Source organism: Serinus canaria, chromosome 1A, assembly GCF_022539315.1.
Source record: "Serinus canaria isolate serCan28SL12 chromosome 1A, serCan2020, whole genome shotgun sequence".
In the NCBI taxonomy this organism is placed as follows: domain Eukaryota; kingdom Metazoa; phylum Chordata; class Aves; order Passeriformes; family Fringillidae; genus Serinus; species Serinus canaria.
The window spans coordinates 20,002,839-20,020,619 of NC_066314.1; the positions used below are offsets into that span (position 1 = coordinate 20,002,839).

Consider the following 17,781-nt stretch of genomic DNA (forward strand, 5'->3'; position numbering starts at 1 on the left):
TAATACAGGAAACACATCAGCAGCTGACTTTGATCTTCTCTATGAGATGCTGTATTCTTGGTGCTACTTGAAAAGTTTATTACAAGAGTGTAACTTTCTGTGGCTACAGCAGATTGCTTATGTTACTTTTTGTGTAGACATTTTTACCTAATATCAGGGCTCCTTTTGTCATTTCCTTAATTACTGCCACCACTCCCAGCATTGTTGGCTGTGACCATCATCTCTGAGAGTAAGTGCCAGCAGCACTACACAATTTTGCTGCACTATGTACATAAGTTTTCTGTAATGTGCTTTGATTTTCCTGGCAGTCTCTTCTTTCACTGAATAATATTCCTCCCCTGGAACATTAACTTTTTTTTTTCACTTTCTGTCCCAAGATTCCCGGCTGCTTGCTGACACTTTCATGTAGCCTTTGTTGTAGGGGTGCCCTTCCAAACTTTCTGCCAGCACCCCACTTCTTCTGGACTTGTCAGACAGAATCACTTTGAAGTCTCCAAGAACATGGATTCCTGCTCTTTCTGGACCATCAGATTTATTGTATGTGTGTTGTGCCATCAATTCAAGCACTTACTGCACTGGGCTTCACAAGTCACAGATACAACTCACACAGAAATATCAGAGCCATGCATTCACTCTGTCATTTCAGCAATGCCTTGTCTTTGGCCTTTTACCACATATTTCATAAAATAAAAAGGGTAATATTCAGTTCCTCACTGAGCTAAATGATAGCTCATTACTCTAATCCTTTACTCCTTGACCTTGATGAATATTGCAGTAAATCGCAGCTGGATAGTTACCCACATCTGGAAAGGGATTATTTTGGTATTGCTATTTTAAGTGGATAATAGATCGGTTTTTTGACTTCTTCAGGTGGAATGATTGGTGTATGTGTTGTAGTTTAGGAAGCTCTAAATAGTACCACAGATGGTTGTATGATTTATCTCAGTCTCATCTGTCAAACTGAATTACCAAAAGTAGTGTATGAAATGCATAGGCTGTATCTTGATCCAAAATAATTTCTAATTTGAAACAGATATCTTTATATGTGATGAAAAAAAATTCTGGTATGTTCTCTGAACCTGAAAATAGAAAGAAAACATATTTCTTGTGCCCAGAAAGTCAACATGGTACTAAGTGATGGGACAAAGACATGGGAGGTCTCATATGGCAGTTGCATGTGCATTTTAACTGGCAGGGGAAAAAACAATGAATTCTTCTGCAATGAACTTATGAATGATAGGATTCTTGACTAAAACTACTTCAAAGTGGCTTGTCACAATAGAAGAAGTCACCACTCAGACAGAAGAAGATCTGACACAAAGTGGCAATTCATCATGATCCCTATGCTTATCTAATTCAAATTTAAAGGGTTGGGTAACAGAGGAACAGCAAATATGATAATATTAAGTAAACTGAAACAGGAGATGGTGGTGGTGGTAGTAAGTTCAAAATAAACCTCCTGTGATTTAAGGAAAATGATAGGTAGAGAATGGGAGAATGACCCCCAGCGCAATTTAGACTCAGAGAATTGCAAATGATATCTTGACACACCCCAGTTCATTTGTCAGGGCCTCTCATGTACAAAAGAGAGGAAGCAATGAAATCCTGGCTGGTTCTTCATACCACAGCCCTCAAAGCAGTTGAGTGTATCCTATGATCTTCTATGTCTGCTAAAAATTAGAGTGTCCTACCCATGAATTTATCTTTTCCTTGAGCGGCTGAAGGCATTACCTCATGGCCAAGTCTGGTAAGTGAAAAAATGAAAGAATCCCCAAATTTTAATAAGAATATAAGAGTTTTTAAATTTTTTTTGTTTATAACTTTTTATTGAAAACCTTGAACTTCCTATGGCCTGTCCCCATTACCATTTGCAGTGGGCTTTCTCTGATATTTTGTGTGTCGAGTCTCAGTCCTGATTTTCAGCGCAAGTCTTTAAAGGCATGTGCAGGTGGCCAAGCATAGGAAGAGGTTGCCCACAGAGGTGGTGGAGTCTCCCTCACTGGAGATATTCAAGAACTGTCTGGATGTAGTCCTGTGCCATGTGCTCAGGGATTACCCTGCTTAAACAGGGAGGTTGGACCAGTTGGCCCACTGTGGTCCCTTCCAACCTGACCCATTCTGTGATTCTGTGCTTCTGTATTCCCATCTCTAGTTCAGAACTTGAAGACTGAATGTAAAACACCATTTATTCTAATTTTCCTGTATTTTTATCTGTGCACTGCAGAAAATAAGATTCTCTTTGTGTTTTACCCATGAGTCCAATTTGTAAATCATGTCGCTGTCTGTATCAGTGTTGAAGATGTGGCATTTTTGGGATATAGTTTAGAGGTAATTATGGTGGTGCCAGGTTGACAATGGGTCTAGATGATCCTGGAGGTCTCTTCCTACCTTGATGGTTCTGTGATTCTGTGATGTTGTGATGCCAGTAGGCAGTAGTACACTGAAAGGAATCCAAAAGCTCAAGATACAGACACATTCTGAGAGTCTCTTTCCAATGATATTAAAAGGCAAACTGATAGGTATAAAGTTTTCTCAGGCTTGAGATGTATTTTATTATGCCTTCCTGTTTATCTTACTTAGGAGGTACTTGAATCTTTTTCTCATATAACATTTGTAATTCCTGACAACAAAACTGATATCCCTGTTCTTTATTTAGTCAAGTTATTCATGCTATAAATTTTTGCTGCCTGCACTGAGGATGCTACAGGTCTAATCCAATTTCAAGCATTTTTTTCCCCTATGAAGACACTAGAAAATGCTTAATAGTGGAAAACCTTTCTCTCTTTTATTTTCTATGTAAAATCAACAGTCTTTTAAGCACTGGAAGTATGAAAAGAATTTATCTTCCTTTAAGGTTAACAATTACACAAGGGCATAAGCCTTCTTACCTTTTCTTTTCTTATACATTACTGACTATTGCAGTCTAGCATTGTAATAACTTGAACGGTTTATTTGAATTTTGAAATCCTATTTAGTTGTGGTTGCAGTTGCTTCTTATTCCTATAAGAATTTGTGCTCTGGAGATATATAAAGTAATAAGTTTCTTTTGAATTTGCCTGTTTGTTTATTTTCTGATTTTGCCATGTTACAGAAAGCAATGATTCACCTAAACTTTGAAAAAGTATTTTTTTGCCACTATTGATTAGAAGCTAGCTCTGTGTGTTTCTGAATGTGAGTGTACATTGATCAAATCCTCAATATTAGAATAGTTCATCAAAAAAATATTAGAGATTTCTTATTCTGACTTTTCTGGAATTAAAAAAATATCAAATTGGGCCATTAAGTTAGTAAGCATGAAACAATAATTCAATGACTACCCTTAAACTATTTTACTTGGAGAAGAAGAAAGGCCTTTGCAGAGAAAACTCATTCATCCTACTACAACAAAATGGAAAAGAAAGGAGTACAAGCAAGATTAAACCAAATGTAGAGGTTACAAGAAGACTTTACATATTTATTCAAGGTGTAGGTTTTCTATATTCAATGAAAACATCTTTAGTGAGACGTGATCCTTTCAGGGGTCTTCAGCAATCTTTTTTTTAGCACTGGGTTCTCTGTGGGGAGGAGAAGTGAGGAGATGGAAAGGTTTTCACTCTCCCTGTGCCCCAGCAGAAAAATGTAAAGGCAGAGACAGCATTCTTTCATCCTTTGATTCCTGTTGACTCTTCAGGAGGAAGAGCTTGCCTGGTGGTTTCAGGAGATGGCAAAGACTTTATGCCTCTTGCTCATATATAAATTTAACATCCTTACGTATAATTTTTCCATACCCTCAACTTCCCAGGTGATTCTACCAGGGGGCCAGTTTTGATTTTTGAAGATTTAGCATTACTTAGAAATAATGTGGACTGACCTGACTTGTTCTTCACTCTGACTCTTTGTTGTTGAGCTATTATTATTGTCAGTCTCACCTTAATGTAGATTTCTAGATTTTGTCTTCCTTAAGAAGGCTACAAAAGGATGAATACAATTACTTGAAAATCAAAAAAAAAATAAATTGCAGAATGCTCTTTTAATAATTGCATTGAATAGACACAACATACATTGCTTTTTTCAAAAATCAAAAAGTAATAGTAAAAGAAAGCAGCATTAATGATGAAGTGCAAAGAGAGAAGAATAAGAATTAAATGAAATCTACTTAGATCTGCTTTCATTAACCTCACAGACTGCTAATATTTGATTTCAAGCTAACAAAAACTACAGAAGTCCTCTTTTTGTATTTGTATGTATTTGTTTGTGTGCACTTTTACAAGCAGATATGTTTGTGTTTGTATGCTTAAGCAGATAGAAATGTAACATCAAAGTCATTTACTATATCATATTTTAATGGGAAAAACCATAACTTCAGCTTCAAATCCTACAAAAGAAGTCTCAATTCCATTGAGATTTGTTCAGGGTTTTGCCCACAGAATCCCTCGAAGGCATCCATTATGGTCTTTGAACAGCAAAATGGGGTCCTTTAATAAAACATCAATGTAATGTGGCACTTTTGTAAAACCTCAACAAAAATGTTAATTATAAATTTTTTTCATGTACATCCCCACAGAAGGAGTCTTCTCCCTGTTTTGTATGGTTAGAATTCTAACTACTCTGCAAACCTAATCAGCCTTTAACTGCCTATAATGTCTGACTGTGCTGCTAAAAATAAAGATGGAAGAGTTTCCAAAAGTATAGAGTCCTGTGTCAATTAGCCTAATTTCACTTTGCTCCATCAAAATGAGCTGTTTGTTTCTCTGAGAAAAAATCATGGTTCAGTATAATAAAAAAAACCCTGCATACCTAGGAACTTTTCAGAGATATTTATTTTCTTAACTAACCTCTTTGAAATTACAGTTGCCCCTAAAGATATTAATAGGAGGAAGTAAATTTATTCATGTGCGTATGAAGTCACATTCTGAAAAGTTTATAGGACAAGTTGAAAACCAGAATGTGAATCTTTTAGTGGCACAATGACTTGCCATTTTGTTTGAGTAATGGTTCCATTACCATCAAATCACTCCTAAAGTAGTTTCTTTTCTTGATGAGACCTACAGAAAATTAAGAAAACCAGCACAGATGAAGTTGAGATACTTGAATTTAGCACAATTCTCAAGAAGCACTGATGCTTAGGAGGGGCTCTTTTAGAGTGCACAGAAATAGCTGTTGCTCTCCCTCTTTGTGAATTGTAACTAGGATGTTTAGGCATAAGAGTTAGAAGGGCAATTCTTATTTCTATTCTTTTGTTGTTACTTCCCATTTTCTTGATTTCCATTTGAAATGTATCTTCTGCACAAACCCAAAATAAGTTTTGACATGTTATTTGTATTTCTGAAGTGTCTATTGCTGTTTTGTGTGAGTACAGTAATCTGACATAAAAATCACAGTATCCAGATTTGCAGCATTAGCAGGAGTCAAGCTGACTGTGGAATCTTTGTTACCAATCACATCCATTGGACACAAAAGACTTGGAGGGGATATAGAGTTACTGGAAAGTAAATTGTTGATGCAAAAGTTCCCACTGAATATTATTTTCTCTATTAGTCAGTACTTGATTTACAGGATACAAGCAATTTAAAAATATGTGAAAAAGGGAAAAGCAAATGGTAAAACAAAAGAAATTATTTATCTTTCTATTGTGATCTCTATACTTATTAATTGTTTGATATTAAAGTAGATTTAAACTTATTTTGATCTTAGTTACTATCAACACCAGAAGCAAACCTATATATCTTAAGAATTATATTAATTTTATTATATAATTAGTAAGGGTAAATGAAGTTATTTTATCAAGTAGCAATGGAAATACTTAGGATTGCTTTTATATCATGAGCATTTTCAATACATTGAGTAATTATTCACCCATGAAATGTCCCTGATTTTAAGTGATTGCTCATCTTTTGTGGAAGGGAGTTCAGACTGGTCACCTGTAAACAGATGTAGATGCTTTTAAATCTACCAAGTAGAATTTTATTGCAGAAGTAGTCCATGAAAAATCAATGGGACGTACACAATGAACTTTAGAATAATTCAGTGTAGGAAAGGAGGTCAGAATTTGGCTTTCAATGGTTAAGTGTAGCCATTAAATGTACCAATTATAGTTCAGTATTTCCAGAATATTATTTGTATCCAATATTTGAGTTAGGTGTTTTTCTATGAAGGGCTCTTATGAAAGGTCAGGTAGAAGCACAAGTGCCCTTAATTTATGTTAAAATCAGGGTACAGGGGACAAAAGGTGTATTTGTTATATTGAGTTCACATTGGTTTAACTGCATGACTGGGCATAATGATTTGGACTCTGGACTAATGCATATTTAGGGCTTGCAGGCTTGAACATGGAAGGAGCTCATGAGAATGGATTTACTTAATTTTCCAACTTCTGGCAGGCCACCTCCATATGTCTCTGTAAACTGCTTAGGCTGGTGTGACTTACCCTGTGAGGATGCCCATCTCTCTTTGCAGATTGCAAATAGTCCTAGATGACTAAATTGGATCAGGTGTCTCACTTCCAGATTGCTCAAACCAGCTGAAATGTCTCCCATTCCATGGCTGCTCTGATCATCACATTCTCAACAATGCAATCTTCCTTCACAGTTCCTGTAAGATCCTGGTGATAATGCTAATTTTTAATATTAATTATGAATATTAATTAAAGAGATAACTTTGCATTCTTACAGGCACTTTCACACATAGGAACAGAAGGGCAGTCAATAAATGACAGTCTTCTGCACACAGATTATCAGAAAATATTCCTCAAATCTGATTATGTGACCATTTGCTTATTGATAATACTCCAGATTTCAAGGATGCAACATCCTGTGGACTTATGCAAAACTATTTTAAAATGACTTGTTGAAAAACATTTACATTTCTGTTTTATATTTAGGCTTTGCCTTAAAAAAATTAAATATTTAATTATTCTGGCTGAAATCCTTTTATGCTGCGAAGAGATGGTGCCAGGAGACAGAGAAATTAAGGATTAAAAAACTTTGATGAATCTACATAAAATGTGTGAGCTGTCACTGAGACAAATATAGCTGGTGCTGTGATCTCATAGACCCTGTGGAAAATAAATGACTTTCAGATTATTAAAGCAACACCGTGGAATGAGGTGTACTTTCTTTGGTATCTCTGGTTATAACAGTAGACAGTGGCTGTTTAATGCTCTGAGGTTTTACTGCTCTGACTTCAGCATTTACTGAAGTTTTGGCAGCCGAGAATGGTCTTGGTTGATTTTTTGCTTTGTTAAAATGTAAAACAATGAAAGGGAAAGTCTATGCACTACACGCATTCCACCAGATCCCACAAAATTAAAAGATCCAAATGCCTTCAAAGCTCTGCAGTGATGGGGCAGGTGGTGTGCTGAGGTCATGCTCTTCAGGGTTCCTTTGTTTCCAATCTGTTCTTTACTTTTCCATATGCTTAAATATAATATATTTGGGCCAGAGATTGAATTTTTTCATTTTTTGTTGTTGAACAGACTTACCTGTTCTATTCTTTCAAACAAAGAAGAAGAAAAGAGAGGGGTCATTTGCACTTCATAAAGCTGTTTGTATGAGTCCACTGAAATTTAAGTGCCACATAAACATTGTTTGGCTCAGAAAATATGGGTGCTTTTTCTCTCTTAGTGCTAGATTCTGAATATTTGGTAGACTTTTTTGTGAGCTGTACTCTAGAAAGAGCAGTTCTTCAAAGACTCTCAGGTAGATTAACAATTATTCTCTCATCTTGAAATGAACAAATAATTTCCAGCACTAGAAGCACTTCAAGGTAACTTTTTAAATTGACTATGGCTTTTGAAACTACAGCAAAAAGGGAAAAAATTCATTTTATTCCTTTTAAATTTTGAAAAATTGACCAGGTCTCTAAAAGTGGCAGTTTTAGGAGCATTCTAACTGCTGGCTTGAAGAGTGATATCTGAAATTGATATCTGCAATTGCTTGAATCTCTGCAATTCACAGAGCTACTGTGAATAATATATTAGAATAGCAAAATTGTTAAGGTTGGAAAATACCACCAACATCATTGAGTCCAACCTTTGACCAAACACCCCCATGTCCAGTTATTTCAATTTCAGAAATTACCTTTTATTTTTCATATAAAAATCTAAATTTTTTAAAGTCACTTTACATTTTATCTGAATTTTTTTTACCCATTCCTCTGTGAAATAATCTTACATGTAATTTATGGTGGTAATAAAGGAAACAGGACCAAAGATTTTGCAACTTAGTTTCACAGAGATAAAATACAAAGGTTGTATAGACAGATCTTCAATGCTGTACATGAGTGTTGCTTTATTGACATGAAGAGTTATGAGATTTGAGAGGATATGGCCCCCCCCAATGAGAGTAATAACTTGATTCTTTGTGGAAATCACAGAGTGGTCAGTAATCAAAGGCAGAGTAGATAAGAAAAGCTTTAAAGGAATGATCAGAAGGAAAGCTACATTGCTTTTCACTTCAGAAAACAAGTTAGATCTTATGAGTAGGGTGAAAATAAGCAGGGCTTTGTAGTCAAGTTGAACAGAACCTTGAAATAGAGACTAGAAGTTTGAACATCCCATGAAAAGGGTGGCCAACAAGAATTTGATCTCAGCAATACTAAATTCTGAAGAGTTCTAGTGTCAATGAAAGCAAAATTGTTTTTGTGAGGGGAGTACAATGCATATTACTCTTTGTCATGTGGTTCTGTTTTCCTCAGTGTATGTACATATAAATATATATAGTTATTTTTTTCTCATTTAACATGAATCTCTCTTCTGAAAAAAAGAACTAAAACTTCTTGTAACCTCCTTCAGTTTAGTATTGAATCATGTTGGCTTTTCCTTTTGGAGCCTTTAACATAAATTCTTTATGTTCAGTTCCAGTAATATATGTGACATTATAAAAAAGAAAGTGTCTTTTTAGGATATGAATGGTGGTTTTACCACCTTCCTCACCTTTTTACAGTACTCCTTAAATAACAATTTTTAAAAATCCTATATTTATTTTTTTCCTTGTTTTATATATTTACTTTTATTCCATTTAATAAAGTTGCATCTGAGCACATATTGGGCATTATTACAAAGGTGCTCATTTGTAGTACTATTTGAAATTGTGTCTAGAGAATTCATCCACATGAAGACGAGCATCCTTTCCCTTCCTGAGGTTCTCTGTTCTTGTTGATCATTTACAGTATCTCTGGCTGATACTTCATTATTATATTTGCTTGCCTGAAATGTGGCTACGTGAAATTTCAAACAAATCTATTTTCATTATGTTCAAGTCCTTAGTAAGTCTTTTAAAAGGCTATGTACATTTTGCTATAGCTCAGTTTATTGATTCATTTCCCAACAATTTTTTTGATTATTTTTGGTTTTTTTTCTCATAGTGCTCCTTTCTTAAAAAAAAATAAAAAGTTTTTAATGGTAGTATGGTAGTTCAAATAATTCTTATTTCAGTGTGAGGAATTAATTACATTATGATCAAGCATTTTGGGTGTAATTGTGCATACAAAGAAATTGCTGGGCAATATTTAGAAATACAGCTCCAGTCATGCAAGGTAGGCTGTAGGGGGGCCACTTATGCATGAGTGCAGGACTGCACTGAACTCAGTAGCATTTCATAACTGAAGGATCTGATGAATGATTATGACTACCTAAAGAATGTCTTAAATATATTTTCTACCTGTGCAGAAATGTTCCATAGCCAGTCCCACAAGGAAATAATAATTTTAAGTGCTGGTGCCTTGTGTTCTTGTGATACCTCCCTAGAGAGCAGGGAATTATTGGAAAATGTGTTATTGAAACTTTTCATGTGTTCTTCAACTTTGTATGTGTTCGGCTTTCAAATGATCAAATGATGATGGTATAAGCCTATTCCTTTGGTTTTGACATTCATACAGACCTACTCTCTTGAGCATGCAGTTTTTAAATATTAACATGGTTTGCAGCATGCATGCACCTATGTCTCAGTATGCATTAATCTCCTGTATAAAATCTCATTTTCCTTAATCCCTACCCGTATGCAGGTCTACAAAGGATGACTTTCGAGAAAAAATAATTTGCCTTTTCTAGTGCCCTCTCCTGCCTCTAATCTTTATGTTACTAATCTTCAATTCACAATAGAACATCTAAGTGAGAGGTGAAGGACTGAAGAAATTATTGAGAGTCATAGCCAGCAGCCTGGAGAAAGGGAACCTGATGCTGTGGGAGCTGGGCCTTAGGGCTGGACCTCTTTGTGCTGGCATGCCCTGGTATGCCTCAGGAGAACTGTTCCCAGTCCCCTCTCCCTTGTTCTAATCTTAGGAGAAGGAAAGCATTTTAAATGACTGCTGTTGCACACAAGGAGCCTATTTTGGAAAGCAGGCAAAAAAATCTAATTAGGGTCAAAACCTTTATTCTTAATTTATTATTCAGGAAATCCTCTCGAGAAACAGGACTGCAAAGAAGATCAATCTTCTATTTTAAAAAGGATTTTGGCATTTGGAATTGAAATTAAACCAGTCCATTTTACAATTCAAAGAAAAGAGAATTAAGCCTTATTCCATCCAATGAAAATACTCTAGTGTGTTACCTAACATAAAAACCAAATGCATGTAACCAAAAGTTTCCAACACCAGTTGAGTTCAGTTCTAAAATGCAACAGCTCCATTTTCAACATAGTCCTAGTTTTCTCTACCTTTTTCCCCACAACCCAAATGTTGTTAAGTATTTTAGAAAGTATATTTACTGTAATGGAACTATATTGTATTGTGAAATGTAACTCTGTAACAAACACTCCCCATAAGTCTATAGCTTAAGATGAGGACAAAAATGTATGATTTGGGGCCCAGAAAAAAAGATATATTTTATCAGAGCAGTGTGTAATATTTTATTTTATACAGTACATGCATGAACAGTATTTTTTCTAGCACACAGTTGATGGAGAATAATGACAGTGTGTGTGAATGACACGCTGATTATGATGACTCACACAGGTAAAAATATTGACATTCATGTCTAGTAGTTTTCCATGTCTCTAGACAATGGATTCATTCTCCTATAGGGCTATTTTTCAGGAGAAGATTTCTAAATTGGGCATTTGACCTCTTCCTCAAAATCAAAGATATGATTGCTGAAATAGAATCTCAGGCAGGAGCTGGGTAAACTCATCACTTAACAGTTACATATTTCCTGAAAGCCAGCTGTATAAATTCCTACAAGAGAATGAAACACTGTGAAAAATGCAAATTTCATGCTCCTGTAGAACTTTATTTTAAACATTTCAAAAAATTGGACCATTTCTGGCTCTTCTTTTATACTGGCCTATTATCCCTTGAAAAAACTAGTTTAATGAGTTACTGCACATGTATCGCAGGGATGGGTTATTCAGCTTTTTTGAAAAACTAATTTTTGGCAGTATGATGACATCAGAAATGGAGCATCTTTTGTTCCTGGCAAGGTATTGTTCAAGAAAGAAGCGATTTCCTCAGTTTGTTTTTAATTCAAAGTACATTGGTAATTGTGGAAATCTCATCTTTAACATAAACTTTCCTAGCTCAGAAGATTTCTTGACGTCCTCCCCTATTTGAAGGAACTATTGTGTTCAAAGATTCACAGAATTGCTAAGGTTGAAAAAGACTTCTTCCATCATCTAGTCCAACACTGCCATGTTCACCACTGAACCAGCTACATGTTCTTCTGACATTCATTAAAACCAAGCCCCTCTTTCTGATCAATAGGCTTTCCTCAGCCAGGTGTTAAAGCAGCTCCTTTTTAATTTTGCAGTATTTGTGCCATCCAACAGACAAATTCTTGGTTACTGAGGTAAGAGTGCACACAGCTATGTGGACACAGACCCCTTTCCAGCTGTGCAATTATGTGAGCTGGCAGGCTTTGGTGGAGGAGAAGCATCTGGTGATTGTGGAGGCTGAATGGTTTTCAGGGCTCAAAACAAAGCAAAGTCTTCAGTCAATCTGAGAAAATTTTACTTTTTGTGAGGCCACTTGCAGATTTTCAGATTTTTTGTTTATGCATTGTATTAATGCTGTGAGGTTTCACTGCCAGTTGGAATTGATAATTTAGGTACAGAAATGTTCCCACAATTAAGAACTGGTAATTAAAATACTGACAGATTAGTAATATAGGCTGTGACATATATGCTATGCAAACTTAGGTCCATTGTCCACTCACAACTTCCAAAAAGGAGAGAGAAAAAAAAGAGATAAAATGTTACTTCTGTCCTGTTCCAAATCATGTGTTGCCTACCCATTTGATTGTTTATCTGTTGCATGCAGTGGTTTGTTAATTGTGCTACCCCATAAAAAGCTTTTAGACCTGCCCGGCATATCTTCTTCCACTTCTCTTGGTCTATGTCACTTTCATAAATTGACCTTAATGAGATGATTCTGAAATGAATTTCCTTCTTAAAAGATTAAATATTTTCAATAGAACTCAATTGTGATGAAGTTTAAAGTGATGCCTTAAGTTTTAGCTTTCATATTTTTCAGATTCTGTGCTGCCTAGGGGAATAGTTCTGAGCTTCAGAATAATTATTGGTAATCTTTCTTCACAGAGTAGGTAGAAAAAACAATTCCTTTTTCTATCTTGGGACCAAGGACAACCATTACAGATTTCAGGCCCAAGAGGATAAAGCGTGGACTGAAGAGAGAAAATAGGGAGGATGGGATTTCATAATCTGGGGCTGTAACTGGACAATTACACAATATGCAAATGGACCAAAACTTACAAAAGTGTGAGACCTCGCGACCAGGCGTGCATTTTGTGACCATTTTGGGTTTCATCTTGGGTGTAGCCCTGGCCAGGTTCTTGTGCTGCCCAGGGTGTATCCATAGAGGCCTTTGAATGAATATCTACTTTACTGAACTCTAGCCTCTGTTCCAGGTCAGCCTTCTCAAGGCAGCAAAAACACCTGCATGGAGATAGCAGCCTGAGCCTTGTGTGGTTGTGTATCGTACCTCACACTTCCTAGCATTGTGCTAGTCGGCTTTTAGCTTTGGGAAGTGGATCTGTCCCTGGCTTCACCTTTTTTGCAGCATGTTGCAAATCATTCTAATTGCAAGGGGAAGGCATTAATTTTCAAACTTGCCTTTTGCAGTTTATTAGAAAAGCCCATTCGGAGAGCAGAGGATGTGCAATTCATAACTCAGGTGCTGAACTTTTCATTTGAGATGTGAGTGTTTGGGTACAACTCTGAAAGAAACTGAAATTCTGGCACCATAGCCCGCAAAGATGTGTACAATTCAGAAATGCAGACAATTCTGACAATGAAGGAGGAACCCCAAATAATATCAGAGTTTGACGCCTGAGGAAGAAATTGTTAATTTACCTCAGCTGTGAAATATAGAGTTGCTGGGCCTTGGAACAGATGGAGAGAATTATATGCATGCCACTGTGAGAAAGGGAAAAATAATTTTTTTAATATTGTCTGCTTATTTAATGGTTTCATTTCTTTGTTATTTTTCTATATTTTCTTAGCCTTCTGCTTGCACCATAATCCATTCTTCTTTCTTTTCTTTTAATTTTATCTGTCGAGTTTACCAAGCCATATCAAATCACTCTGTAGAAGCAACTTTTGGATTAGTAGATTCGTTGGGTCCTAGAGTATAATAATTAGGTATATTCAGGTAGGCTTGAAAAGGAACAAATAGCTTGAGTTTTCACAGCAGCAATTCAGTGTGATGCTCCTATGTGTAAGAATAGTTTTGACTTTTCTCACTTACAGATGCCAATAGTCTTTTGTAGCAGCTGATCCCCGGTTGAGACTTACTCTCCTCTACACCTTGAATGCCTGTCTTGTTTCCATCAGCACTGTCAGGGTGTTTAAAATCGTCTTGCAATTTTGTTTCACCTACACGATGACTCAGTGGTAGAATGTATTAATAAAAGTTTAGAAATAATAATGGTGTTTACCCTTGAATTTAGAAGACTTTGAGAATGTACCTTAATAGTGTCATAGAACTGGTGCAGGTTCACACGGGAATAGATTTATTTCTTATGCTCTGCTAAATTTCCTGTGGAATGCTGAGTGCATTAGGATCCATGGTAACCAAGTCTGCTGCAGCGCTGTATTTCTGTGCTGTTGATAATGCAAGTCCATCTAATTAGCACCAAATGTCAGGGTACTAAGAGGAGCAGGTGGCACCATTTGTATCTGAAGTAAATACAAACAGTATTTATGTGCAAAACCAGGCAAAATAAAGCCTTTTTATAAAGTCTGTTATAGATGGTCTGTGTGATTAATAAGGTCTGAGAGAGAAAAGATAATTATAAACTGTGACCCATGAACTGGTAATTTCAAGTCCAGGTTGAACTAAATGCTACTGATAGGAAATATTTTAATCTTGAGCCCTTGAAGAAATAAGTTCTATTATGTTAGGAATACAGACTGTAATTTTTGGCATTTTTAAAGTCCATGGTTCATTCCCAGTTCATGTTATGTTTTAAAAGTTGTTAGGAATATTGACAATTGTGAATAGAAAGAAGGTGGAGAATTTTAATAACATTGACTTTCATAAAAACTTAGAGACTGCAAGCAAGATCTCCTATGCAGTGTCTTTAGGTGACTTAAAGAACCCATACAAACCTCTGTAAGACTCATAATATACATAAAGACAGTATGCATAGACCTGAAGTGAAAAGAGACTGCTATTGATCTGTCTAGATGCCTTTATAGACATAAAGAAAGAAAAATATCTACAGAAATCTAACAAAAATCATTGTCTGGAGGAGCTTTACACTGTTGTCAAACAAGGAATACTTGTTCAGGAGAGATGCAACTTATGGGCTTCAGTAAAAACTTAACTGTAATCTATAAAAACTTGAGTGTAACCCATGTTTATGCCCCAAAGTATTTCAAGGCCAGGAGCAGGAATGGGACTGAAGATGCATTTATATCTCAGAAATAGCTTCTCCCTTGTCAGTGTCAGTTTTTGCCAGGAACAAAACCAGGCCAGTATGCTGAGATCTCCTGTGTCTCATACCTGATTCTATCATAGACAATTTGATTTCCAGGGTGGGACCTTCCCCTGGTGCAGCCAGAATGCCAGATGCCAGCACAGAGATGAACTGGTGCTTGGGCACCAACTTTATAGCTCCATGAAAATTTAGAAGGTAAATAAGTGAAAGGTATGGGGGCCTTTACATGGCTGATTCACACTTTGCAAATTTTGCCTGTGATGACTACATTGCTAGTCTGACTGCAAACACTAAACCTCATTTTAAAGCTATATCAGTCTAGTTAATCATCTCATACACAAATATTCACTAAAATGACAGATACTGTCTATATTAAAATTTTAAACTTTCTGAAATAGCTCAGTAAATCTGGCAACTGATACATAAATAAGATTTGCAATTCCATCCATACAATGAAAGTACTGTGTTTTTTTCCATATTGCAATTTAATTACAAATATTTGCTATCTCTTAACACACTATTAAATGTATTTTATTCCCTTACATTTACAAATTAGATATTAAGTCTTCCTTTTCTTTTTCTTTTCAGTTTTTCCATTAAGGGGAATTTGTTTTGAGATATAAAAGAAAGGGAAAACATGATGAATGCTTTAATATATTTTGTGAAAACCCCAGAACCTGAAACATAATAATTGTAAGAGGGTGAACATTTAAGGAGAGATAATTAAGTAAAATTAGTGTCTTGCAGATTTGGAAGTACAGAACATATTGTACAGAGAAAAAAAATAAATAAACTTCCAGATGAAAAGCAAACCCAAACATATCCAGAAAAGATTAAGAGACTAGGGTAAGTAATAAAGAAAGAATATGAAAGGGAATATTTCCAAAAATAATACTCCTCCTTGTAGCTATAAAGGAGAGCAAAAGAGCCAAACAGCTTAAGGGGAAAAATGTAACTGGGCTTAAAAAAGCAAGTAAAGCTATTTTTTTAAATGTTAAAAGTTCTCATTGTTAAACAAATATTTCAATTCAAAGCAATTGCAGAAAGCCATCAGATCCTGAAAAATATTATTCAGAAAGATAATCTTCAGTACAAAATATCAATTGGTTAATAAGGAAAATAAATACAGCTAATTTTTTACATCGGCGTAGCACATTCCAGTCATGTTGTCTTACACATCTTTGCAGGGTAGCTGGCTGTAATGTATAACTTGTTCTGCTCTGGAGCAGTGAGGGAGAGAGCAGAGTTGCAGGTCACAGTCTTTGTTCTCTTTCTGTTACTTTGGAAAAACCTATAAAGCCTGCTGCTGGCTGAAATTTCTCATGGCACCTCCAATTTGTTGATAAAATCCAGTACTTCAAGTGACAGCCCCCATCTCCCCAAGTACCTTCATCTGTTTCTGAGTCCAGAGAAACCCTCCTTCCATAAGAGTGAAGATACCAGTGACTGACAGCACTTTGCATCTTTGTGAGCGAGTATTTCCTGCTGCTGGCAATATCAGACACTTCTATTTGCATAAAGGAAATGAAGTTCTTATGTCCTTCCAAAGAAAAGCTTCTGTTCCTACTGGAGTCCAACTCTGAGACTGTCCAAAGTAATTCTCTTGCTACAGAGAAGTGTCAAAAGACAATGGACAAGAGTGGCCTTTTTGCCTCAGAGAAAGTGATTTCCATCTTGGTTTGCCCTACAGCATCCTTGGAAACTTACAGAGAACAGATGATTGCTCTTTGGACAAGATTGCTGATGTGACTGGGTTTCTGTAGTCAGTCTTAATGCAAATGCCCACCCCTCCAGCCCTGAAGAAGTCAATGATATGTTGATTTTCAAAATAATAAGGTTGATAAGTTGTCATGCAACCGTGCGCTAATTTTACAGGGGCCAGATCAGTCACTGGAAATAACTATGATAAATGCCCTCTCCCACTCACTTTATTGTATGTGTAGGTGAAGGAATGGGGCTGAACAGCAGGCAGGAGGGCTGCCTGGTGTCAGTGCTCACACTGCTGCAGCTCCAGTGTCATGGTACCAGCAAGAAAGTGGGGAAACTGCTTTTTATCTCGGGGACAACTGAACATGGTAATGGGAGACAGTGAGATAGGACAGATGGGGGTGATAGATGTCATGAGTGGGGATGCTGCTACTCAAATACAGGCTGAGACACTCCTTAGGGGGGCATGGGGCTGGCAGAAATCTGTGGAAGGGCTTGCAGAAACTTCCCCCAAAGGAATGGGAACACTGAGAAGATCACAGAAAATTTGCTGTAGTTCAGGAGGCTGATAAAATTTTTGACCTAGAAAACAAGAATGGAAGTACCTACTCTGTGAGGTACAGTGAATAAGGGAAAGATTTGTTTGCAAACCCTTTTATTTTACTCTGTCTCACCATATTATACTTAACTGGACATTCAAAAGTCACTTGCTTTAGAGTGTGTTTTAATAAATCATTGATGCCACAGGCTATTTTAGTGTGTTTGGTCTGGTTACTTTTAAGGGAAGTGTACAGTAGTTCCAACTTCAGAGTTATGGCCAGCTGAGAGCCTGTCACAATAATTTTTCAGTCACTCTCTCTCCTGTCTGGCTCACTTGCACAAGGGCAAAAAGCAATGGCTTTGTAGAACCTATTAGCCTCTTCTGCACTGCTTTAGTTCACTGCCTAAAGAAATAAAAGGAACTTTTTATGGCTCTCAGTATTTATTTGGGTTTTACTGTGCAGAAATACAACTATCAGGCTTTTATATGGATAAGGATAAACTTAACTGCATGCAAAGTTACATAAAGAGATCTTAGCAGGAATGTAGAAATGTTTAGAGATTCTCACTGATATGTGTCTGTTCTTTGAATTAGATGAATGCAGACTCTGAATATTGAAAATGACTAAATTGTAAAAGATAATGGCCACCTTTTAGTGTCAGAG

The 17,781-nt window shown here is 36.3% G+C and overlaps 1 protein-coding gene across 1 annotated transcript in view; it reads left to right on the plus strand.

The window, feature by feature from the left end:
* The window catches only part of GRM8 (glutamate metabotropic receptor 8), a 308,738-nt gene that overhangs the window by 139,667 nt on the left and 151,290 nt on the right, over nt 1-17,781 (plus strand). The gene's annotated exons all lie outside the window — the stretch shown is intronic.